Source organism: Salminus brasiliensis, chromosome 18 (genome assembly GCF_030463535.1).
Source record: "Salminus brasiliensis chromosome 18, fSalBra1.hap2, whole genome shotgun sequence".
NCBI classification, from domain to species: Eukaryota; Metazoa; Chordata; class Actinopteri; order Characiformes; family Bryconidae; genus Salminus; species Salminus brasiliensis.
In genome coordinates this window covers 17,458,591-17,483,129 of record NC_132895.1, presented here as the reverse complement: position 1 = coordinate 17,483,129, position 24,539 = coordinate 17,458,591, and the positions used below count along the sequence as shown (strand labels likewise).

Here is a 24,539-nt window from a genome sequence, read left to right as displayed (position 1 = left end):
ATGCATTCATGAATTTCGCACTATTTCTATTTCAATGCAGTTTGTTACGTGTGAACATCGTCAGGATTGCTACTTCAATTGGTTGTACATTGAGAAACACCAATGAAGGAATCTGTTTTCCTTCGCAACGAGTAACTGAAGTAGAAGCGGACCACTCCGCTCTCCACTGAATGACGTGTAACCTTGCATTGTATGGGGGATTAGCTCAAATGGTAGAGCGCTCGCTTAGCATGCGAGAGGTAGCGGGATCGATGCCCGCATCCTCCAAAAGCTCCTTTTTCAGTCTGTTCAGTACCACTTAAACTGCCCTAAGATCTCCCCCTATGCTATTACCTGCGCCAAACTTAACGACGACGCTGTTACACGGAAGGTCTATTGGATAAGCCCTGAAAAAGTCACGGAGTACATGAACAAAAGTTCACTACATTAGAAAATCCTTGTGATCATTTCCCCCTAGAAATCAATAATCATTGAATAAAGAATTATCTTCTCAAATCTGAAAAATAACGCACTTCCAAAAAGAAAACAGAAATCAATATTAATAAAAATAAACAGAAAACTATATTGTTCTTGGTGAAATGATCCTGAATCCACACACTTTAAAAATGTTACTGCTGACAAAATGTCACTGGGGAGAAAAAGGCAGGAAACGATGTTTGCAGATAAGATTAAAATGATGTTGTTTGTTCGTTTTACCAAAATGTTTCGTTTCCAGTCTTTTTGCGCAGATTTGCAGTGTTGTTGCAAAAACTTGAAAGGGTGTATGGGGGATTAGCTCAAATGGTAGAGCGCTCGCTTAGCATGCGAGAGGTAGCGGGATCGATGCCCGCATCCTCCAATGCAGTGAGTGTTTAGAGTTATAAATAAACCTCTGTTTTTTCCTGGAAGCTGTTTTGTTTCTGGTCTTGTTAAACTGTAGTGCTCAGCATACAACTGAACTGTACCAAACCGGACTGAACAGCTATTTTGCACTCTGCCTATTTGCACTATGACTATTTGTACATTTGTACACCTGTACAGATGTTCTTTTCTGTAAATATATTATCAGGTCTTTATTACCTTTAGTACTTTTTACTTTTTTAATTTATCCCCTACCCTATTTATGTTTAGTGTCATTTTCCTTTAGGTTAAGACTGTGTTCTGTGTTTTTTGTTACTTTTCATCCGTGTTGCTCTCACTATGACAAATTCCTTGTATGTGTAACATACTTGGTGAAATAAAGAGATTCTGATTCTGATTCTGATCTATATTCTCCCATTACTTGTTTATAGATCCCCTACAATTCTGCATATCTGCAATATTGACTATTTCTCAGCTGCAATATGCACACATGTTGCTTTGTCTATATTATCAAATCTATTATCTCAGGATCTCTTTTCTAGGACCACTGCTATTCAGCAATTCTGAAATATATGCATTCAAGAATTTCGCACTATTTCTATTTCAATGCAGTTTGTTACGTGTGAACATCGTCAGGATTGCTACTTCAATTGGTTGTACATTGAGAAACACCAATGAAGGAATCTGTTTTCCTTCGCAACGAGTAACTGAAGTAGAAGCGGACCACTCCGCTCTCCACTGAATGACGTGTAACCTTGCATTGTATGGGGGATTAGCTCAAATGGTAGAGCGCTCGCTTAGCATGCGAGAGGTAGCGGGATCGATGCCCGCATCCTCCAAAAGCTCCTTTTTCAGTCTGTTCAGTACCACTTAAACTGCCCTAAGATCTCCCCCTATGCTATTACCTGCGCCAAACTTAACGACGACGCTGTTACACGGAAGGTCTATTGGATAAGCCCTGAAAAAGTCACGGAGTACATGAACAAAAGTTCACTACATTAGAAAATCCTTGGGATCATTTCCCCCTAGAAATCAATAATCATTGAATAAAGAACTATCTTCTCAAATCTGAAAAATAACGCACTTCCAAAAAGAAAACAGAAATCAATATTAATAAAAATAAACAGAAAACTATATTGTTCTTGGTGAAAAGATCCTGAATCCACACACTTTAAAAATGTTACTGCTGACAAAATGTCACTGGGGAGAAAAAGGCAGGAAACGATGTTTGCAGATAAGATTAAAATGATGTTGTTTGTTCGTTTTACCAAAATGTTTCGTTTCCAGTCTTTTTGCGCAGATTTGCAGTGTTGTTGCAAAAGCTAGAAAGGGTGTATGGGGGATTAGCTCAAATGGTAGAGCGCTCGCTTAGCATGCGAGAGGTAGCGGGATCGATGCCCGCATCCTCCAATGAAGTGAGTGTTTAGAGTTATAAATAAACCTCTGTTTTTTCCTGGAAGCTGTTTTGTTTCTGGTCTTGTTAAACTGTAGTGCTCAGCATACAACTGAACTGTACCAAACCGGACTGAACAGCTATTTTGCACTCTGCCTATTTGCACTATGACTATTTGTACATTTGTACACCTGTACAGATGTTCTTTTCTGTAAATATATTTTCAGGTCTTTATTACCTTTAGTACTTTTTACTTTTTTAATTTATCCCCTACCCTATTTATGTTTAGTGTCATTTTCCTTTAGGTTAAGACTGTGTTCTGTGTTTTTTGTTACTTTTCATCCGTGTTGCTCTCACCAAGACAAATTCCTTGTATGTGTAACATACTTGGTGAAATAAAGAGATTCTGATTCTGATTCTGATCTATATTCTCTCATTACTTGTTTATAGATCCCCTACAATTCTGCATATCTGCAATATTGACTATTTCTCAGCTGCAATATGCACACATGTTGCTTTGTCTATATTATCAAATCTATTATCTCAGGATCTCTTTTCTAGGACCACTGCTATTCAGCAATTCTGAAATATATGCATTCATGAATTTCGCACTATTTCTATTTCAATGCAGTTTGTTACGTGTGAACATCGTCAGGATTGCTACTTCAATTGGTTGTACATTGAGAAACACCAATGAAGGAATCTGTTTTCCTTCGCAACGAGTAACTGAAGTAGAAGCGGACCACTCCGCTCTCCACTGAATGACGTGTAACCTTGCATTGTATGGGGGATTAGCTCAAATGGTAGAGCGCTCGCTTAGCATGCGAGAGGTAGCGGGATCGATGCCCGCATCCTCCAAAAGCTCCTTTTTCAGTCTGTTCAGTACCACTTAAACTGCCCTAAGATCTCCCCCTATGCTATTACCTGCGCTAAACTTAACGACGACGCTGTTACACGGAAGGTCTATTGGATAAGCCCTGAAAAAGTCACGGAGTACATGAACAAAAGTTCACTACATTAGAAAATCCTTGTGATCATTTCCCCCTAGAAATCAATAATCATTGAATAAAGAACTATCTTCTCAAATCTGAAAAATAACGCACTTCCAAAAAGAAAACAGAAATCAATATTAATAAAAATAAACAGAAAACTATATTGTTCTTGGTGAAACCCTCATGCTACTAACTTCTTTCAGTGTGGGGGATTAGCTCAAATGGTAGAGCGCTCGCTTAGCATGCGAGAGGTAGCGGGATCGATGCCCGCATCCTCCAAAGGCAGCTGTTCAAGTTCCAACAGTAAAAATCACAGTAAAGAGTTGTCCTCTGTTCAGAACTTGAGGGAATGTTTTATATTCTCCTGCATAAAAACACAATTTGCCCACTTTTGCCAATTTAGACATCTAATGAATGGTCCTGAATCCACACACTTTAAAAATGTTACTGCTGACAAAATGTCACTGGGGAGAAAAAGGCAGGAAACGATGTTTGCAGATAAGATTAAAATGATGTTGTTTGTTCGTTTTACCAAAATGTTTCGTTTCCAGTCTTTTTGCGCAGATTTGCAGTGTTGTTGCAAAAACTAGAAAGGGTGTATGGGGGATTAGCTCAAATGGTAGAGCGCTCGCTTAGCATGCGAGAGGTAGCGGGATCGATGCCCGCATCCTCCAATGAAGTGAGTGTTTAGAGTTATAAATAAACCTCTGTTTTTTCCTGGAAGCTGTTTTGTTTCTGGTCTTGTTAAACTGTAGTGCTCAGCATACAACTGAACTGTACCAAACCGGACTGAACAGCTATTTTGCACTCTGCCTATTTGCACTATGACTATTTGTACATTTGTACACCTGTACAGATGTTCTTTTCTGTAAATATATTTTCAGGTCTTTATTACCTTTAGTACTTTTTACTTTTTTAATTTATCCCCTACCCTATTTATGTTTAGTGTCATTTTCCTTTAGGTTAAGAATGTGTTCTGTGTTTTTTGTTACTTTTCATCCGTGTTGCTCTCACCAAGACAAATTCCTTGTATGTGTAACATACTTGGTGAAATAAAGAGATTCTGATTCTGATTCTGATCTATATTCTCTCATTACTTGTTTATAGATCCCCTACAATTCTGCATATCTGCAATATTGACTATTTCTCAGCTGCAATATGCAAACATGTTGCTTTGTCTATATTATCAAATCTATTATCTCAGGATCTCTTTTCTAGGACCACTGCTATTCAGCAATTCTGAAATATATGCATTCATGAATTTCGCACTATTTCTATTTCAATGCAGTTTGTTACGTGTGAACATCGTCAGGATTGCTACTTCAATTGGTTGTACATTGAGAAACACCAATGAAGGAATCTGTTTTCCTTCGCAACGAGTAACTGAAGTAGAAGCGGACCACTCCGCTCTCCACTGAATGACGTGTAACCTCGCATTGTATGGGGGATTAGCTCAAATGGTAGAGCGCTCGCTTAGCATGCGAGAGGTAGCGGGATCGATGCCCGCATCCTCCAAAAGCTCCTTTTTCAGTCTGTTCAGTACCACTTAAACTGCCCTAAGATCTCCCCCTATGCTATTACCTGCGCCAAACTTAACGACGACGCTGTTACACGGAAGGTCTATTGGATAAGCCCTGAAAAAGTCACGGAGTACATGAACAAAAGTTCACTACATTAGAAAATCCTTGTGATCATTTCCCCCTAGAAATCAATAATCATTGAATAAAGAACTATCTTCTCAAATCTGAAAAATAACGCACTTCCAAAAAGAAAACAGAAATCAATATTAATAAAAATAAACAGAAAACTATATTGTTCTTGGTGAAACCCTCATGCTACTAACTTCTTTCAGTGTGGGGGATTAGCTCAAATGGTAGAGCGCTCGCTTAGCATGCGAGAGGTAGCGGGATCGATGCCCGAATCCTCCAAAGGCAGCTGTTCAAGTTCCAACAGTAAAAATCACAGTAAAGAGTTGTCCTCTGTTCAGAACTTGAGGGAATGTTTTATATTCTCCTGCATAAAAACACAATTTGCCCACTTTTGCCAATTTAGACATCTAATGAATGGTCCTGAATCCACACACTTTAAAAATGTTACTGCTGACAAAATGTCACTGGGGAGAAAAAGGCAGGAAACGATGTTTGCAGATAAGATTAAAATGATGTTGTTTGTTCGTTTTACCAAAATGTTTCGTTTCCAGTCTTTTTGCGCAGATTTGCAGTGTTGTTGCAAAAACTAGAAAGGGTGTATGGGGGATTAGCTCAAATGGTAGAGCGCTCGCTTAGCATGCGAGAGGTAGCGGGATCGATGCCCGCATCCTCCAATGAGGTGAGTGTTTAGAGTTATAAATAAACCTCTGTTTTTTCCTGGAAGCTGTTTTGTTTCTGGTCTTGTTAAACTGTAGTGCTCAGCATACAACTGAACTGTACCAAACCGGACTGAACAGCTATTTTGCACTCTGCCTATTTGCACTATGACTATTTGTACATTTGTACACCTGTACAGATGTTCTTTTCTGTAAATATATTTTCAGGTCTTTATTACCTTTAGTACTTTTTACTTTTTTAATTTATCCCCTACCCTATTTATGTTTAGTGTCATTTTCCTTTAGGTTAAGACTGTGTTCTGTGTTTTTTGTTACTTTTCATCCGTGTTGCTCTCACCAAGACAAATTCCTTGTATGTGTAACATACTTGGTGAAATAAAGAGATTCTGATTCTGATTCTGATCTATATTCTCTCATTACTTGTTTATAGATCCCCTACAATTCTGCATATCTGCAATATTGACTATTTCTCAGCTGCAATATGCACACATGTTGCTTTGTCTATATTATCAAATCTATTATCTCAGGATCTCTTTTCTAGGACCACTGCTATTCAGCAATTCTGAAATATATGCATTCATTAATTTCGCACTATTTCTATTTCAATGCAGTTTGTTACGTGTGAACATCGTCAGGATTGCTACTTCAATTGGTTGTACATTGAGAAACACCAATGAAGGAATCTGTTTTCCTTCGCAACGAGTAACTGAAGTAGAAGCGAACCACTCCGCTCTCCACTGAATGACGTGTAACCTTGCATTGTATGGGGGATTAGCTCAAATGGTAGAGCGCTCGCTTAGCATGCGAGAGGTAGCAGGATAGATGCCCGCATTCTCCAATGAAGTGAGTGTTTAGAGTTATAAATAAACCTCTGTTTTTTCCTGGAAGCTGTTTTGTTTCTGGTCTTGTTAAACTGTAGTGCTCAGCATACAACTGAACTGTACCAAACCGGACTGAACAGCTATTTTGCACTCTGCCTATTTGCACTATGACTATTTGTACATTTGTACACCTGTACAGATGTTCTTTTCTGTAAATATATTTTCAGGTCTTTATTACCTTTAGTACTTTTTACTTTTTTAATTTATCCCCTACCCTATTTATGTTTAGTGTCATTTTCCTTTAGGTTAAGAATGTGTTCTGTGTTTTTTGTTACTTTTCATCCGTGTTGCTCTCACCAAGACAAATTCCTTGTATGTGTAACATACTTGGTGAAATAAAGAGATTCTGATTCTGATTCTGATCTATATTCTCTCATTACTTGTTTATAGATCCCCTACAATTCTGCATATCTGCAATATTGACTATTTCTCAGCTGCAATATGCACACATGTTGCTTTGTCTATATTATCAAATCTATTATCTCAGGATCTCTTTTCTAGGACCACTGCTATTCAGCAATTCTGAAATATATGCATTCATGAATTTCGCACTATTTCTATTTCAATGCAGTTTGTTACGTGTGAACATCGTCAGGATTGCTACTTCAATTGGTTGTACATTGAGAAACACCAATGAAGGAATCTGTTTTCCTTCGCAACGAGTAACTGAAGTAGAAGCGGACCACTCCGCTCTCCACTGAATGACGTGTAACCTCGCATTGTATGGGGGATTAGCTCAAATGGTAGAGCGCTCGCTTAGCATGCGAGAGGTAGCAGGATCGATGCCCGCATTCTCCAATGAAGTGAGTGTTTAGAGTTATAAATAAACCTCTGTTTTTTCCTTGAAGCTGTTTTGTTTCTGGTCTTGTTAAACTGTAGTGCTCAGCATACAACTGAACTGTACCAAACCGGACTGAACAGCTATTTTGCACTCTGCCTATTTGCACTATGACTATTTGTACATTTGTACACCTGTACAGATGTTCTTTTCTGTAAATATATTTTCAGGTCTTTATTACCTTTAGTACTTTTTACTTTTTTAATTTATCCCCTACCCTATTTATGTTTAGTGTCATTTTCCTTTAGGTTAAGAATGTGTTCTGTGTTTTTTGTTACTTTTCATCCGTGTTGCTCTCACCAAGACAAATTCCTTGTATGTGTAACATACTTGGTGAAATAAAGAGATTCTGATTCTGATTCTGATCTACATTCTCTCATTACTTGTTTATAGATCCCCTACAATTCTGCATATCTGCAATATTGACTATTTCTCAGCTGCAATATGCACACATGTTGCTTTGTCTATATTATCAAATCTATTATCTCAGGATCTCTTTTCTAGGACCACTGCTATTCAGCAATTCTGAAATATATGCATTCATGAATTTCGCACTATTTCTATTTCAATGCAGTTTGTTACGTGTGAACATCGTCAGGATTGCTACTTCAATTGGTTGTACATTGAGAAACACCAATGAAGGAATCTGTTTTCCTTCGCAACGAGTAACTGAAGTAGAAGCGGACCACTCCGCTCTCCACTGAATGACGTGTAACCTCGCATTGTATGGGGGATTAGCTCAAATGGTAGAGCGCTCGCTTAGCATGCGAGAGGTAGCGGGATCGATGCCCGCATCCTCCAAAAGCTCCTTTTTCAGTCTGTTCAGTACCACTTAAACTGCCCTAAGATCTCCCCCTATGCTATTACCTGCGCCAAACTTAACGACGACGCTGTTACACGGAAGGTCTATTGGATAAGCCCTGAAAAAGTCACGGAGTACATGAACAAAAGTTCACTACATTAGAAAATCCTTGGGATCATTTCCCCCTAGAAATCAATAATCATTGAATAAAGAACTATCTTCTCAAATCTGAAAAATAACGCACTTCCAAAAAGAAAACAGAAATCAATATTAATAAAAATAAACAGAAAACTATATTGTTCTTGGTGAAACCCTCATGCTACTAACTTCTTTCAGTGTGGGGGATTAGCTCAAATGGTAGAGCGCTCGCTTAGCATGCGAGAGGTAGCGGGATCGATGCCCGCATCCTCCAAAGGCAGCTGTTCAAGTTCCAACAGTAAAAATCACAGTAAAGAGTTGTCCTCTGTTCGGAACTTGAGGGAATGTTATATATTGTCCTGCATAAAAACACAATTTGCCCACTTTTGCCAATTTAGACATCTAATGAATGGTCCTGAATCCACACACTTTAAAAATGTTACTGCTGACAAAATGTCACTGGGGAGAAAAAGGCAGGAAACGATGTTTGCAGATAAGATTAAAATGATGTTGTTTGTTCGTTTTACCAAAATGTTTCGTTTCCAGTCTTTTTGCGCAGATTTGCAGTGTTGTTGCAAAAACTAGAAAGGGTGTATGGGGGATTAGCTCAAATGTTAGAGCGCTCGCTTAGCATGGGAGAGGTAGCGGGATCGATGCCCGCATCCTCCAATGAAGTGAGTGTTTAGAGTTATAAATAAACCTCTGTTTTTTCCTGGAAGCTGTTTTGTTTCTGGTCTTGTTAAACTGTAGTGCTCAGCATACAACTGAACTGTACCAAACCGGACTGAACAGCTATTTTGCACTCTGCCTATTTGCACTATGACTATTTGTACATTTGTACACCTGTACAGATGTTCTTTTCTGTAAATATATTTTCAGGTCTTTATTACCTTTAGTACTTTTTACTTTTTTAATTTATCCCCTACCCTATTTATGTTTAGTGTCATTTTCCTTTAGGTTAAGACTGTGTTCTGTGTTTTTTGTTACTTTTCATCCGTGTTGCTCTCACCAAGACAAATTCCTTGTATGTGTAACATACTTGGTGAAATAAAGAGATTCTGATTCTGATTCTGATCTATATTCTCTCATTACTTGTTTATAGATCCCCTACAATTCTGCATATCTGCAATATTGACTATTTCTCAGCTGCAATATGCACACATGTTGCTTTGTCTATATTATCAAATCTATTATCTCAGGATCTCTTTTCTAGGACCACTGCTATTCAGCAATTCTGAAATATATGCATTCATGAATTTCGCACTATTTCTATTTCAATGCAGTTTGTTACGTGTGAACATCGTCAGGATTGCTACTTCAATTGGTTGTACATTGAGAAACACCAATGAAGGAATCTGTTTTCCTTCGCAACGAGTAACTGAAGTAGAAGCGGACCACTCCGCTCTCCACTGAATGACGTGTAACCTCGCATTGTATGGGGGATTAGCTCAAATGGTAGAGCGCTCTCTTAGCATGCGAGAGGTAGCGGGATCGATGCCCGCATCCTCCAAAAGCTCCTTTTTCAGTCTGTTCAGTACCACTTAAACTGCCCTAAGATCTCCCCCTATGCTATTACCTGCGCCAAACTTAACGACGACGCTGTTACACGGAAGGTCTATTGGATAAGCCCTGAAAAAGTCACGGAGTACATGAACAAAAGTTCACTACATTAGAAAATCCTTGGGATCATTTCCCCCTAGAAATCAATAATCATTGAATAAAGAACTATCTTCTCAAATCTGAAAAATAACGCACTTCCAAAAAGAAAACAGAAATCAATATTAATAAAAATAAACAGAAAACTATATTGTTCTTGGTGAAACCCTCATGCTACTAACTTCTTTCAGTGTGGGGGATTAGCTCAAATGGTAGAGCGCTCGCTTAGCATGCGAGAGGTAGCGGGATCGATGCCCGCATCCTCCAAAGGCAGCTGTTCAAGTTCCAACAGTAAAAATCACAGTAAAGAGTTGTCCTCTGTTCAGAACTTGAGGGAATGTTTTATATTCTCCTGCATAAAAACACAATTTGCCCACTTCTGCCAATTTAGACATCTAATGAATGGTCCTGAATCCACACACTTTAAAAATGTTACTGCTGACAAAATGTCACTGGGGAGAAAAAGGCAGGAAACGATGTTTGCAGATAAGATTAAAATGATGTTGTTTGTTCGTTTTACCAAAATGTTTCGTTTCCAGTCTTTTTGCGCAGATTTGCAGTGTTGTTGCAAAAACTTGAAAGGGTGTATGGGGGATTAGCTCAAATGGTAGAGCGCTCGCTTAGCATGCGAGAGGTAGCGGGATCGATGCCCGCATCCTCCAAAAGCTCCTTTTTCAGTCTGTTCAGTACCACTTAAACTGCCCTAAGATCTCCCCCTATGCTATTACCTGCGCCAAACTTAACGACGACGCTGTTACACGGAAGGTCTATTGGATAAGCCCTGAAAAAGTCACGGAGTACATGAACAAAAGTTCACTACATTAGAAAATCCTTGTGATCATTTCCCCCTAGAAATCAATAATCATTGAATAAAGAACTATCTTCTCAAATCTGAAAAATAACGCACTTCCAAAAAGAAAACAGAAATCAATATTAATAAAAATAAACAGAAAACTATATTGTTCTTGGTGAAACCCTCATGCTACTAACTTCTTTCAGTGTGGGGGATTAGCTCAAATGGTAGAGCGCTCGCTTAGCATGCGAGAGGTAGCGGGATCGATGCCCGCATCCTCCAAAGGCAGCTGTTCAAGTTCCGACAGTAAAAATCACAGTAAAGAGTTGTCCTCTGTTCAGAACTTGAGGGAATGTTTTATATTCTCCTGCATAAAAACACAATTTGCCCACTTTTGCCAATTTAGACATCTAATGAATGGTCCTGAATCCACACACTTTAAAAATGTTACTGCTGACAAAATGTCACTGGGGAGAAAAAGGCAGGAAACGATGTTTGCAGATAAGATTAAAATGATGTTGTTTGTTCGTTTTACCAAAATGTTTCGTTTCCAGTCTTTTTGCGCAGATTTGCAGTGTTGTTGCAAAAACCAGAAAGGGTGTATGGGGGATTAGCTCAAATGGTAGAGTGCTCGCTTAGCATGCGAGAGGTAGCGGGATCGATGCCCGCATCCTCCAATGAAGTGAGTGTTTAGAGTTATAAATAAACCTCTGTTTTTTCCTGGAAGCTGTTTTGTTTCTGGTCTTGTTAAACTGTAGTGCTCAGCATACAACTGAACTGTACCAAACCGGACTGAACAGCTATTTTGCACTCTGCCTATTTGCACTATGACTATTTGTACATTTGTACACCTGTACAGATGTTCTTTTCTGTAAATATATTTTCAGGTCTTTATTACCTTTAGTACTTTTTACTTTTTTAATTTATCCCCTACCCTATTTATGTTTAGTGTCATTTTCCTTTAGGTTAAGACTTTGTTCTGTGTTTTTTGTTACTTGTCATCCGTGTTGCTCTCACCAAGACAAATTCCTTGTATGTGTAACATACTTGGTGAAATAAAGAGATTCTGATTCTGATTCTGATCTATATTCTCTCATTACTTGTTTATAGATCCCCTACAATTCTGCATATCTGCAATATTGACTATTTCTCAGCTGCAATATGCACACATGTTGCTTTGTCTATATTATCAAATCTATTATCTCAGGATCTCTTTTCTAGGACCACTGCTATTCAGCAATTCTGAAATATATGCATTCATGAATTTCGCACTATTTCTATTTCAATGCAGTTTGTTACGTGTGAACATCGTCAGGATTGCTACTTCAATTGGTTGTACATTGAGAAACACCAATGAAGGAATCTGTTTTCCTTCGCAACGAGTAACTGAAGTAGAAGCGGACCACTCCGCTCTCCACTGAATGACGTGTAACCTTGCATTGTATGGGGGATTAGCTCAAATGGTAGAGCGCTCGCTTAGCATGCGAGAGGTAGCGGGATCGATGCCCGCATCCTCCAAAAGCTCCTTTTTCAATCTGTTCAGTACCACTTAAACTGCCCTAAGATCTCCCCCTATGCTATTACCTGCGCCAAACTTAACGACGACGCTGTTACACGGAAGGTCTATTGGATAAGCCCTGAAAAAGTCACGGAGTACATGAACAAAAGTTCACTACATTAGAAAATCCTTGTGATCATTTCCCCCTAGAAATCAATAATCATTGAATAAAGAACTATCTTCTCAAATCTGAAAAATAACGCACTTCCAAAAAGAAAACAGAAATCAATATTAATAAAAATAAACAGAAAACTATATTGTTCTTGGTGAAATGATCCTGAATCCACACACTTTAAAAATGTTACTGCTGACAAAATGTCACTGGGGAGAAAAAGGCAGGAAACGATGTTTGCAGATAAGATTAAAATGATGTTGTTTGTTCGTTTTACCAAAATGTTTCGTTTCCAGTCTTTTTGCGCAGATGTGCAGTGTTGTTGCAAAAACTTGAAAGGGTGTATGGGGGATTAGCTCAAATGGTAGAACGCTCGCTTAGCATGCGAGAGGTAGCGGGATCGATGCCCGCATCCTCCAATGGAGTGAGTGTTTAGAGTTATAAATAAACCTCTGTTTTTTCCTGGAAGCTGTTTTGTTTCTGGTCTTGTTAAACTGTAGTGCTCAGCATACAACTGAACTGTACCAAACCGGACTGAACAGCTATTTTGCACTCTGCCTATTTGCACTATGACTATTTGTACATTTGTACACCTGTACAGATGTTCTTTTCTGTAAATATATTTTCAGGTCTTTATTACCTTTAGTACTTTTTACTTTTTTAATTTATCCCCTACCCTATTTATGTTTAGTGTCATTTTCCTTTAGGTTAAGACTGTGTTCTGTGTTTTTTGTTACTTTTCATCCGTGTTGCTCTCACTATGACAAATTCCTTGTATGTGTAACATACTTGGTGAAATAAAGAGATTCTGATTCTGATTCTGATCTATATTCTCTCATTACTTGTTTATAGATCCCCTACAATTCTGCATATCTGCAATATTGACTATTTCTCATCTGCAATATGCACACATGTTGCTTTGTCTATATTATCAAATCTATTATCTCAGGATCTCTTTTCTAGGACCACTGCTATTCAGCAATTCTGAAATATATGCATTCATGAATTTCGCACTATTTCTATTTCAATGCAGTTTGTTACGTGTGAACATCGTCAGGATTGCTACTTCAATTGGTTGTACATTGAGAAACACCAATGAAGGAATCTGTTTTCCTTCGCAACGAGTAACTGAAGTAGAAGCGGACCACTCCGCTCTCCACTGAATGACGTGTAACCTTGCATTGTATGGGGGATTAGCTCAAATGGTAGAGCGCTCGCTTAGCATGCGAGAGGTAGCGGGATCGATGCCCGCATCCTCCAAAAGCTCCTTTTTCAGTCTGTTCAGTACCACTTAAACTGCCCTAAGATCTCCCCCTATGCTATTACCTGCGCCAAACTTAACGACGACGCTGTTACACGGAAGGTCTATTGGATAAGCCCTGAAAAAGTCACGGAGTACATGAACAAAAGTTCACTACATTAGAAAATCCTTGTGATCATTTCCCCCTAGAAATCAATAATCATTGAATAAAGAATTATCTTCTCAAATCTGAAAAATAACGCACTTCCAAAAAGAAAACAGAAATCAATATTAATAAAAATAAACAGAAAACTATATTGTTCTTGGTGAAACCCTCATGCTACTAACTTCTTTCAGTGTCGGGGATTAGCTCAAATGGTAGAGCGCTCGCTTAGCATGCGAGAGGTAGCGGGATCGATGCCCGCATCCTCCAAAGGCAGCTGTTCAAGTTCCAACAGTAAAAATCACAGTAAAGAGTTGTCCTCTGTTCAGAACTTGAGGGAATGTTTTATATTCTCCTGCATAAAAACACAATTTGCCCACTTTTGCCAATTTAGACATCTAATGAATGGTCCTGAATCCACACACTTTAAAAATTTTACTGCTGACAAAATGTCACTGGGGAGAAAAAGGCAGGAAACGATGTTTGCAGATAAGATTAAAATGATGTTGTTTGTTCGTTTTACCAAAATGTTTCGTTTCCAGTCTTTTTGCGCAGATTTGCAGTGTTGTTGCAAAAACCTGAAAGGGTGTATGGGGGATTAGCTCAAATGGTAGAGCGCTCGCTTAGCATGCGAGAGGTAGCGGGATCGATGCCCGCATCCTCCAATGAAGTGAGTGTTTAGAGTTATAAATAAACCTCTGTTTTTTCCTGGAAGCTGTTTTGTTTCTGGTCTTGTTAAACTGTAGTGCTCAGCATACAACTGAACTGTACCAAACCGGACTGAACAGCTATTTTGCACTCTGCCTATTTGCACTATGACTATTTGTACATTTGTACACCTGTACAGATGTTCTTTTCTGTAAATATATTTTCAGGTCTTTATTACCTTTAGTACTTTTTACTTTTTTAATTTATCCCCTACCCTATTTATGTTTAGTGTCATTTTCCTTTAGGTTAAGACTGTGTTCTGTGTTTTTTGTTACTTGTCATCCGTGTTGCTCTCACCAAGACAAATTCCTTGTATGTGTAACATACTTGGTGAAATAAAGAGATTCTGATTCTGATTCTGATCTATATTCTCTCATTACTTGTTTATAGATCCCCTACAATTCTGCATATCTGCAATATTGACTATTTCTCAGCTGCAATATGCACACATGTTGCTTTGTCTATATTATCAAATCTATTATCTCAGGATCTCTTTTCTAGGACCACTGCTATTCAGCAATTCTGAAATATATGCATTCATGAATTTCGCACTATTTCTATTTCAATGCAGTTTGTTACGTGTGAACATCGTCAGGATTGCTACTTCAATTGGTTGTACATTGAGAAACACCAATGAAGGAATCTGTTTTCCTTCGCAACGAGTAACTGAAGTAGAAGCGGACCACTCCGCTCTCCACTGAATGACGTGTAACCTTGCATTGTATGGGGGATTAGCTCAAATGGTAGAGCGCTCGCTTAGCATGCGAGAGGTAGCGGGATCGATGCCCGCATCCTCCAAAAGCTCCTTTTTCAATCTGTTCAGTACCACTTAAACTGCCCTAAGATCTCCCCCTATGCTATTACCTGCGCCAAACTTAACGACGACGCTGTTACACGGAAGGTCTATTGGATAAGCCCTGAAAAAGTCACGGAGTACATGAACAAAAGTTCACTACATTAGAAAATCCTTGTGATCATTTCCCCCTAGAAATCAATAATCATTGAATAAAGAACTATCTTCTCAAATCTGAAAAATAACGCACTTCCAAAAAGAAAACAGAAATCAATATTAATAAAAATAAACAGAAAACTATATTGTTCTTGGTGAAATGATCCTGAATCCACACACTTTAAAAATGTTACTGCTGACAAAATGTCACTGGGGAGAAAAAGGCAGGAAACGATGTTTGCAGATAAGATTAAAATGATGTTGTTTGTTCGTTTTACCAAAATGTTTAGTTTCCAGTCTTTTTGCGCAGATGTGCAGTGTTGTTGCAAAAACTTGAAAGGGTGTATGGGGGATTAGCTCAAATGGTAGAACGCTCGCTTAGCATGCGAGAGGTAGCGGGATCGATGCCCGCATCCTCCAATGGAGTGAGTGTTTAGAGTTATAAATAAACCTCTGTTTTTTCCTGGAAGCTGTTTTGTTTCTGGTCTTGTTAAACTGTAGTGCTCAGCATACAACTGAACTGTACCAAACCGGACTGAACAGCTATTTTGCACTCTGCCTATTTGCACTATGACTATTTGTACATTTGTACACCTGTACAGATGTTCTTTTCTGTAAATATATTTTCAGGTCTTTATTACCTTTAGTACTTTTTACTTTTTTAATTTATCCCCTACCCTATTTATGTTTAGTGTCATTTTCCTTTAGGTTAAGACTGTGTTCTGTGTTTTTTGTTACTTTTCATCCGTGTTGCTCTCACTATGACAAATTCCTTGTATGTGTAACATACTTGGTGAAATAAAGAGATTCTGATTCTGATTCTGATCTATATTCTCTCATTACTTGTTTATAGATCCCCTACAATTCTGCATATCTGCAATATTGACTATTTCTCATCTGCAATATGCACACATGTTGCTTTGTCTATATTATCAAATCTATTATCTCAGGATCTCTTTTCTAGGACCACTGCTATTCAGCAATTCTGAAATATATGCATTCATGAATTTCGCACTATTTCTATTTCAATGCAGTTTGTTACGTGTGAACATCGTCAGGATTGCTACTTCAATTGGTTGTACATTGAGAAACACCAATGAAGGAATCTGTTTTCCTTCGCAACGAGTAACTGAAGTAGAAGCGGACCACTCCGCTCTCCACTGAATGACGTGTAACCTTGCATTGTATGGGGGATTAGCTCAAATGGTAGAGCGCTCGCTTAGCATGCGAAAGGTAGCGGGATCGATGCCCGCATCCTCCAAAAGCTCCTTTTTCAGTCTGTTCAGTACCACTTAAACTGCCCTAAGATCTCCCCCTATGCTATTACCTGCGCCAAACTTAACGACGACGCTGTTACACGGAAGGTCTATTGGATAAGCCCTGAAAAAGTCACGGAGTACATGAACAAAAGTTCACTACATTAGAAAATCCTTGTGATCATTTCCCCCTAGAAATCAATAATCATTGAATAAAGAATTATCTTCTCAAATCTGAAAAATAACGCACTTCCAAAAAGAAAACAGAAATCAATATTAATAAAAATAAACAGAAAACTATATTGTTCTTGGTGAAACCCTCATGCTACTAACTTCTTTCAGTGTCGGGGATTAGCTCAAATGGTAGAGCGCTCGCTTAGCATGCGAGAGGTAGCGGGATCGATGCCCGCATCCTCCAAAGGCAGCTGTTCAAGTTCCAACAGTAAAAATCACAGTAAAGAGTTGTCCTCTGTTCAGAACTTGAGGGAATGTTTTATATTCTCCTGCATAAAAACACAATTTGCCCACTTTTGCCAATTTAGACATCTAATGAATGGTCCTGAATCCACACACTTTAAAAATGTTACTGCTGACAAAATGTCACTGGGGAGAAAAAGGCAGGAAACGATGTTTGCAGATAAGATTAAAATGATGTTGTTTGTTCGTTTTACCAAAATGTTTCGTTTCCAGTCTTTTTGCGCAGATTTGCAGTGTTGTTGCAAAAACTTGAAAGGGTGTATGGTAGAGCGCTCTCTTAGCATGCGAGAGGTAGCAGGATCGATGCCCGCATTCTCCAATGAAGTGAGTGTTTAGAGTTATAAATAAACCTCTGTTTTTTCCTGGAAGCTGTTTTGTTTCTGGTCTTGTTAAACTGTAGTGCTCAGCATACAACTGAACTGTACCAAACCGGACTGAACAGCTATTTTGCACTCTGCCTATTTGCACTATGAGTATTTGTACATTTGTACACCTGTACAGATGTTCTTTTCTGTAAATATATTTTCAGGTCTTTATTACCTTTAGTACTTTTTACTTTTTTAATTTATCCCCTACCCTATTTATGTTTAGTGTCATTTTCCTTTAGGTTAAGACTGTGTTCTGTGTTTTTTGTTACTTGTCATCCGTGTTGCTCTCACCAAGACAAATTCCTTGTATGTGTAACATACTTGGTGAAATAAAGAGATTCTGATTCTGATTCTGATCTATATTCTCTCATTACTTGTTTATAGATCCCCTACAATTCTGCATATCTGCAATATTGACTATTTCTCAGCTGCAATATGCACACATGTTGCTTTGTCTATATTATCAAATCTATTATCTCAGGATCTCTTTTCTAGGACCACTGCTATTCAGCAATTCTGAAATATATGCATTCATGAATTTCGCACTATTTCTATTTCAATGCAGTTTGTTACGTGTGAACATCGTCAGGATTGCTACTTCAATTGGTTGTACATTGAGAAACACCAATGAATGAATCTGTTTTCGTTCGCAACGAGTAACTGAAGTAGAAGCGGACCACTCCGCTCTCCACTGAATGACGTGTAACCTTGCATTGTATGGGGGATTAGCTCAAATGGTAGAGCGCTCGCTTAGCATGCGAGAGGTAGCGGGATCGATGCCCGCATCCTCCAAAAGCTCCTTTTTCAGTCTGTTCAGTACCACTTAAACTGCCCTAAGATCTCCCCCTATGCTATTACCTGCGCCAAACTTAACGACGACGCTGTTACACGGAAGGTCTATTGGATAAGCCCTGAAAAAGTCACGGAGTACATGAACAAAAGTTCACTACATTAGAAAATCCTTGTGATCATTTCCCCCTAGAAATCAATAATCATTGAATAAAGAACTATCTTCTCAAATCTGAAAAATAACGCACTTCCAAAAAGAAAACAGAAATCAATATTAATAAAAATAAACAGAAAACTATATTGTTCTTGGTGAAATGATCCTGAATCCACACACTTTAAAAATGTTACTGCTGACAAAATGTCACTGGGGAGAAAAAGGCAGGAAACGATGTTTGCAGATAAGATTAAAATGATGTTGTTTGTTCGTTTTACCAAAATGTTTCGTTTCCAGTCTTTTTGCGCAGATTTGCAGTGTTGTTGCAAAAACTTGAAAGGGTGTATGGGGGATTAGCTCAAATGGTAGAGCGCTCGCTTAGCATGCGAGAGGTAGCGGGATCGATGCCCGCATCCTCCAATGAAGTGAGTGTTTAGAGTTATAAATAAACCTCTGTTTTTTCCTGGAAGCTGTTTTGTTTCTGGTCTTGTTAAACTGTAGTGCTCAGCATACAACTGAACTGTACCAAACCGGACTGAACAGCTATTTTGCACTCTGCCTATTTGCACTATGACTATTTGTACATTTGTACACCTGTACAGATGTTCTTTTCTGTAAATATATTATCAGGTCTTTATTACCTTTAGTACTTTTTACTTTTTTAATTTATCCCCTACCCTATTTATGTTTAGTGTCATTTTCCTTTAGGTTAAGACTGTGTTCTGTGTTTTTTGTTACTTTTCATCCGTGTTGCTCTCACTATGACAAATTCCTTGTATGTGTAACATACTTGGTGAAATAAAGAGATTCTGATTCTGATTCTGATCTATATTCTCTCATTACTTGTTTATAGATCCCCTACAATTCTGCATATCTGCAATATTGACTATTTCTCAGCTGCAATATGCACACATGTTGCTTTGTCTATATTATCAAATCTATTATCTCAGGATCTCTTTTCTAGGACCACTGCTATTCAGCAATTCTGAAATATATGCATTCATGAATTTCGCACTATTTCTATTTCAATGCAGTTTGTTACGTGTGAACATCGTCAGGATTGCTACTTCAATTGGTTGTACATTGAGAAACACCAATGAAGGAATCTGTTTTCCTTCGCAACGAGTAACTGAAGTAGAAGCGGACCACTCCGCTCTCCACTGAATGACGTGTAACCTTGCATTGTATGGGGGATTAGCTCAAATGGTAGAGCGCTCGCTTAGCATGCGAGAGGTAGCGGGATCGATGCCCGCATCCTCCAAAAGCTTCTTTTTCAGTCTGTTCAGTACCACTTAAACTGCCCTAAGATCTCCCCCTATGCTATTACCTGCGCCAAACTTAACGACGACGCTGTTACACGGAAGGTCTATTGGATAAACCCTGAAAAAGTCACGGAGTACATGAACAAAAGTTCACTACATTAGAAAATCCTTGTGATCATTTCCCCCTAGAAATCAATAATCATTGAATAAAGAACTATCTTCTCAAATCTGAAAAATAACGCACTTCCAAAAAGAAAACAGAAATCAATATTAATAAAAATAAACAGAAAACTATATTGTTCTTGGTGAAATGATCCTGAATCCACACACTTTAAAAATGTTACTGCTGACAAAATGTCACTGGGGAGAAAAAGGCAGGAAACGATGTTTGCAGATAAGATTAAAATGATGTTGTTTGTTCGTTTTACCAAAATGTTTCGTTTCCAGTCTTTTTGCGCAGATTTGCAGTGTTGTTGCAAAGACTTGAAAGGGTGTATGGGGGATTAGCTCAAATGGTAGAGCGCTCGCTTAGCATGCGAGAGGTAGCGGGATCGATGCCCGCATCCTCCAATGAAGTGAGTGTTTTGAGTTATAAATAAACCTCTGTTTTTTCCTGGAAGCTGTTTTGTTTCTGGTCTTGTTAAACTGTAGTGCTCAGCATACAACTGAACTGTACCAAACCGGACTGAACAGCTATTTTGCACTCTGCCTATTTGCACTATGACTATTTGTACATTTGTACACCTGTACAGATGTTCTTTTCTGTAAATATATTTTCAGGTCTTTATTACCTTTAGTACTTTTTACTTTTTTAATTTATCCCCTACCCTATTTATGTTTAGTGTCATTTTCCTTTAGGTTAAGACTGTGTTCTGTGTTTTTTGTTACTTTTCATCCGTGTTGCTCTCACCAAGACAAATTCCTTGTATGTGTAACATACTTGGTGAAATAAAGAGATTCTGATTCTGATTCTGATCTATATTCTCTCATTACTTGTTTATAGATCCCCTACAATTCTGCATATCTGCAATATTGACTATTTCTCAGCTGCAATATGCACACATGTTGCTTTGTCTATATTATCAAATCTATTATCTCAGGATCTCTTTTCTAGGACCACTGCTATTCAGCAATTCTGAAATATATGCATTCATGAATTTCGCACTATTTCTATTTCAATGCAGTTTGTTACGTGTGAACATCGTCAGGATTGCTACTTCAATTGGTTGTACATTGAGAAACACCAATGAAGGAATCTGTTTTCCTTCGCAACGAGTAACTGAAGTAGAAGCGGACCACTCCGCTCTCCACTGAATGACGTGTAACCTCGCATTGTATGGGGGATTAGCTCAAATGGTAGAGCGCTCGCTTAGCATGCGGGAGATAGCGGGATCGATGCCCGCATGCTCCAAAAGCTCCTTTTTCAGTCTGTTCAGTACCACTTAAACTGCCCTAAGATCTCCCCCTATGCTATTACCTGCGCCAAACTTAACGACGACGCTGTTACACGGAAGGTCTATTGGATAAGCCCTGAAAAAGTCACGGAGTACATGAACAAAAGTTCACTACATTAGAAAATCCTTGTGATCATTTCCCCCTAGAAATCAATAATCATTGAATAAAGAACTATCTTCTCAAATCTAAAAAATAACGCACTTCCAAAAAGAAAACAGAAATCAATATTAATAAAAATAAACAGAAAACTATATTGTTCTTGGTGAAATTATCCTGAATCCACACACTTTAAAAATGTTACTGCTGACAAAATGTCACTGGGGAGAAAAAGGCAGGAAACGATGTTTGCAGATAAGATTAAAATGATGTTGTTTGTTCGTTTTACCAAAATGTTTCGTTTCCAGTCTTTTTGCGCAGATTTGCAGTGTTGTTGCAAAAACTTGAAAGGGTGTATGGGGGATTAGCTCAAATGGTAGAGCGCTCGCTTAGCATGCGAGAGGTAGCGGGATCGATGCCCGCATCCTCCAATGAAGTGAGTGTTTAGAGTTATAAATAAACCTCTGTTTTTTCCTGGAAGCTGTTTTGTTTCTGGTCTTGTTAAACTGTAGTGCTCAGCATACAACTGAACTGTACCAAACCGGACTGAACAGCTATTTTGCACTCTGCCTATTTGCACTATGACTATTTGTACATTTGTACACCTGTACAGATGTTCTTTTCTGTAAATATATTTTCAGGTCTTTATTACCTTTAGTACTTTTTACTTTTTTAATTTATCCCCTACCCTATTTATGTTTAGTGTCATTTTCCTTTAGGTTAAAACTGTGTTCTGTGTTTTTTGTTACTTGTCATCCGTGTTGCTCTCACCAAGACAAATTCCTTGTATGTGTAACATACTTGGTGAAATAAAGAGATTCTGATTCTGATTCTGATCTATATTCTCCCATTACTTGTTTATAGATCCCCTACAATTCTGCATATCTGCAATATTGACTATTTCTCAGCTGCAATATGCACACATGTTGCTTTGTCTATATTATCAAATCTATTATCTCAGGATCTCTTTTCTAGGACCACTGCTATTCAGCAATTCTGAAATATATGCATTCAAGAATTTCGCACTATTTCTATTTCAATGCAGTTTGTTACGTGTGAACATCGTCAGGATTGCTACTTCAATTGGTTGTACATTGAGAAACACCAATGAAGGAATCTGTTTTCCTTCGCAACGAGTAACTGAAGTAGAAGCGGACCACTCCGCTCTCCACTGAATGACGTGTAACCTTGCATTGTATGGGGGATTAGCTCAAATGGTAGAGCGCTCGCTTAGCATGCGAGAGGTAGCGGGATCGATGCCCGCATCCTCCAAAAGCTCCTTTTTCAGTGTGTTCAGTACCACTTAAACTGCCGTAAGATCTCCCCCTATGCTATTACCTGCGCCAAACTTAACGACGACGCTGTTACACGGAAGGTCTATTGGATAAGCCCTGAAAAAGTCACGGAGTACATGAACAAAAGTTCACTACATTAGAAAATCCTTGTGATCATTTCCCCCTAGAAATCAATAATCATTGAATAAAGAATTATCTTCTCAAATCTGAAAAATAACGCACTTCCAAAAAGAAAACAGAAATCAATATTAATAAAAATAAACAGAAAACTATATTGTTCTTGGTGAAACCCTCATGCTACTAACTTCTTTCAGTGTCGGGGATTAGCTCAAATGGTAGAGCGCTCGCTTAGCATGCGAGAGGTAGCGGGATCGATGCCCGCATCCTCCAAAGGCAGCTGTTCAAGTTCCAACAGTAAAAATCACAGTAAAGAGTTGTCCTCTGTTCAGAACTTGAGGGAATGTTTTATATTCTCCTGCATAAAAACACAATTTGCCCACTTTTGCCAATTTAGACATCTAATGAATGGTCCTGAATCCACACACTTTAAAAATGTTACTGCTGACAAAATGTCACTGGGGAGAAAAAGGCAGGAAACGATGTTTGCAGATAAGATTAAAATGATGTTGTTTGTTCGTTTTACCAAAATGTTTCGTTTCCAGTCTTTTTGCGCAGATTTGCAGTGTTGTTGCAAAAACTTGAAAGGGTGTATGGTAGAGCGCTCTCTTAGCATGCGAGAGGTAGCAGGATCGATGCCCGCATTCTCCAATGAAGTGAGTGCTTAGAGTTATAAATAAACCTCTGTTTTTTCCTGGAAGCTGTTTTGTTTCTGGTCTTGTTAAACTGTAGTGCTCAGCATACAACTGAACTGTACCAAACCGGACTGAACAGCTATTTTGCACTCTGCCTATTTGCACTATGAGTATTTGTACATTTGTACACCTGTACAGATGTTCTTTTCTGTAAATATATTTTCAGGTCTTTATTACCTTTAGTACTTTTTACTTTTTTAATTTATCCCCTACCCTATTTATGTTTAGTGTCATTTTCCTTTAGGTTAAGACTGTGTTCTGTGTTTTTTGTTACTTGTCATCCGTGTTGCTCTCACCAAGACAAATTCCTTGTATGTGTAACATACTTGGTGAAATAAAGAGATTCTGATTCTGATTCTGATCTATATTCTCTCATTACTTGTTTATAGATCCCCTACAATTCTGCATATCTGCAATATTGACTATTTCTCAGCTGCAATATGCACACATGTTGCTTTGTCTATATTATCAAATCTATTATCTCAGGATCTCTTTTCTAGGACCACTGCTATTCAGCAATTCTGAAATATATGCATTCATGAATTTCGCACTATTTCTATTTCAATGCAGTTTGTTACGTGTGAACATCGTCAGGATTGCTACTTCAATTGGTTGTACATTGAGAAACACCAATGAATGAATCTGTTTTCGTTCGCAACGAGTAACTGAAGTAGAAGCGGACCACTCCGCTCTCCACTGAATGACGTGTAACCTTGCATTGTATGGGGGATTAGCTCAAATGGTAGAGCGCTCGCTTAGCATGCGAGAGGTAGCGGGATCGATGCCCGCATCCTCCAAAAGCTCCTTTTTCAGTCTGTTCAGTACCACTTAAACTGCCCTAAGATCTCCCCCTATGCTATTACCTGCGCCAAACTTAACGACGACGCTGTTACACGGAAGGTCTATTGGATAAGCCCTGAAAAAGTCACGGAGTACATGAACAAAAGTTCACTACATTAGAAAATCCTTGTGATCATTTCCCCCTAGAAATCAATAATCATTGAATAAAGAACTATCTTCTCAAATCTGAAAAATAACGCACTTCCAAAAAGAAAACAGAAATCAATATTAATAAAAATAAACAGAAAACTATATTGTTCTTGGTGAAATGATCCTGAATCCACACACTTTAAAAATGTTACTGCTGACAAAATGTCACTGGGGAGAAAAAGGCAGGAAACGATGT

The 24,539-nt window shown here is 38.4% G+C and overlaps 26 non-coding genes across 26 annotated transcripts; all 26 read left to right on the top strand.

Moving 5' to 3' along the window:
- Positions 1-194: 194 nt before the first annotated feature.
- On the top strand, positions 195-267 carry trnaa-agc (transfer RNA alanine (anticodon AGC)). The gene has a single exon. It is a non-coding gene; the product is annotated as a tRNA-Ala (tRNA).
- Positions 268-765: 498 nt separating this feature from the next.
- On the top strand, positions 766-838 carry trnaa-agc (transfer RNA alanine (anticodon AGC)). Its single transcript has one exon. It is a non-coding gene; the product is annotated as a tRNA-Ala (tRNA).
- Positions 839-1,606: 768 nt separating this feature from the next.
- trnaa-agc (transfer RNA alanine (anticodon AGC)) lies at positions 1,607-1,679 on the top strand. Its single transcript has one exon. It is a non-coding gene; the product is annotated as a tRNA-Ala (tRNA).
- A 498-nt stretch (positions 1,680-2,177) lies between these two features.
- trnaa-agc (transfer RNA alanine (anticodon AGC)) lies at positions 2,178-2,250 on the top strand. Its single transcript has one exon. It is a non-coding gene; the product is annotated as a tRNA-Ala (tRNA).
- A 768-nt stretch (positions 2,251-3,018) lies between these two features.
- trnaa-agc (transfer RNA alanine (anticodon AGC)) lies at positions 3,019-3,091 on the top strand. The gene has a single exon. It is a non-coding gene; the product is annotated as a tRNA-Ala (tRNA).
- Positions 3,092-3,431: 340 nt separating this feature from the next.
- Positions 3,432-3,504, top strand: trnaa-agc (transfer RNA alanine (anticodon AGC)). The gene has a single exon. It is a non-coding gene; the product is annotated as a tRNA-Ala (tRNA).
- A 322-nt stretch (positions 3,505-3,826) lies between these two features.
- Positions 3,827-3,899, top strand: trnaa-agc (transfer RNA alanine (anticodon AGC)). The gene has a single exon. It is a non-coding gene; the product is annotated as a tRNA-Ala (tRNA).
- A 768-nt stretch (positions 3,900-4,667) lies between these two features.
- trnaa-agc (transfer RNA alanine (anticodon AGC)) lies at positions 4,668-4,740 on the top strand. The gene has a single exon. It is a non-coding gene; the product is annotated as a tRNA-Ala (tRNA).
- A 735-nt stretch (positions 4,741-5,475) lies between these two features.
- trnaa-agc (transfer RNA alanine (anticodon AGC)) lies at positions 5,476-5,548 on the top strand. The gene has a single exon. It is a non-coding gene; the product is annotated as a tRNA-Ala (tRNA).
- A 2,450-nt stretch (positions 5,549-7,998) lies between these two features.
- trnaa-agc (transfer RNA alanine (anticodon AGC)) lies at positions 7,999-8,071 on the top strand. Its single transcript has one exon. It is a non-coding gene; the product is annotated as a tRNA-Ala (tRNA).
- A 340-nt stretch (positions 8,072-8,411) lies between these two features.
- Positions 8,412-8,484, top strand: trnaa-agc (transfer RNA alanine (anticodon AGC)). Its single transcript has one exon. It is a non-coding gene; the product is annotated as a tRNA-Ala (tRNA).
- Positions 8,485-10,060: 1,576 nt separating this feature from the next.
- Positions 10,061-10,133, top strand: trnaa-agc (transfer RNA alanine (anticodon AGC)). The gene has a single exon. It is a non-coding gene; the product is annotated as a tRNA-Ala (tRNA).
- Positions 10,134-10,455: 322 nt separating this feature from the next.
- trnaa-agc (transfer RNA alanine (anticodon AGC)) lies at positions 10,456-10,528 on the top strand. Its single transcript has one exon. It is a non-coding gene; the product is annotated as a tRNA-Ala (tRNA).
- A 340-nt stretch (positions 10,529-10,868) lies between these two features.
- On the top strand, positions 10,869-10,941 carry trnaa-agc (transfer RNA alanine (anticodon AGC)). Its single transcript has one exon. It is a non-coding gene; the product is annotated as a tRNA-Ala (tRNA).
- A 322-nt stretch (positions 10,942-11,263) lies between these two features.
- trnaa-agc (transfer RNA alanine (anticodon AGC)) lies at positions 11,264-11,336 on the top strand. The gene has a single exon. It is a non-coding gene; the product is annotated as a tRNA-Ala (tRNA).
- A 768-nt stretch (positions 11,337-12,104) lies between these two features.
- On the top strand, positions 12,105-12,177 carry trnaa-agc (transfer RNA alanine (anticodon AGC)). The gene has a single exon. It is a non-coding gene; the product is annotated as a tRNA-Ala (tRNA).
- Positions 12,178-13,516: 1,339 nt separating this feature from the next.
- Positions 13,517-13,589, top strand: trnaa-agc (transfer RNA alanine (anticodon AGC)). The gene has a single exon. It is a non-coding gene; the product is annotated as a tRNA-Ala (tRNA).
- Positions 13,590-14,324: 735 nt separating this feature from the next.
- Positions 14,325-14,397, top strand: trnaa-agc (transfer RNA alanine (anticodon AGC)). Its single transcript has one exon. It is a non-coding gene; the product is annotated as a tRNA-Ala (tRNA).
- A 768-nt stretch (positions 14,398-15,165) lies between these two features.
- Positions 15,166-15,238, top strand: trnaa-agc (transfer RNA alanine (anticodon AGC)). Its single transcript has one exon. It is a non-coding gene; the product is annotated as a tRNA-Ala (tRNA).
- A 2,971-nt stretch (positions 15,239-18,209) lies between these two features.
- On the top strand, positions 18,210-18,282 carry trnaa-agc (transfer RNA alanine (anticodon AGC)). The gene has a single exon. It is a non-coding gene; the product is annotated as a tRNA-Ala (tRNA).
- Positions 18,283-18,780: 498 nt separating this feature from the next.
- trnaa-agc (transfer RNA alanine (anticodon AGC)) lies at positions 18,781-18,853 on the top strand. Its single transcript has one exon. It is a non-coding gene; the product is annotated as a tRNA-Ala (tRNA).
- A 768-nt stretch (positions 18,854-19,621) lies between these two features.
- trnaa-agc (transfer RNA alanine (anticodon AGC)) lies at positions 19,622-19,694 on the top strand. The gene has a single exon. It is a non-coding gene; the product is annotated as a tRNA-Ala (tRNA).
- A 498-nt stretch (positions 19,695-20,192) lies between these two features.
- trnaa-agc (transfer RNA alanine (anticodon AGC)) lies at positions 20,193-20,265 on the top strand. The gene has a single exon. It is a non-coding gene; the product is annotated as a tRNA-Ala (tRNA).
- A 1,339-nt stretch (positions 20,266-21,604) lies between these two features.
- trnaa-agc (transfer RNA alanine (anticodon AGC)) lies at positions 21,605-21,677 on the top strand. Its single transcript has one exon. It is a non-coding gene; the product is annotated as a tRNA-Ala (tRNA).
- Positions 21,678-22,445: 768 nt separating this feature from the next.
- On the top strand, positions 22,446-22,518 carry trnaa-agc (transfer RNA alanine (anticodon AGC)). The gene has a single exon. It is a non-coding gene; the product is annotated as a tRNA-Ala (tRNA).
- Positions 22,519-24,077: 1,559 nt separating this feature from the next.
- trnaa-agc (transfer RNA alanine (anticodon AGC)) lies at positions 24,078-24,150 on the top strand. Its single transcript has one exon. It is a non-coding gene; the product is annotated as a tRNA-Ala (tRNA).
- The last annotated feature ends 389 nt before the right edge of the window (positions 24,151-24,539 follow it).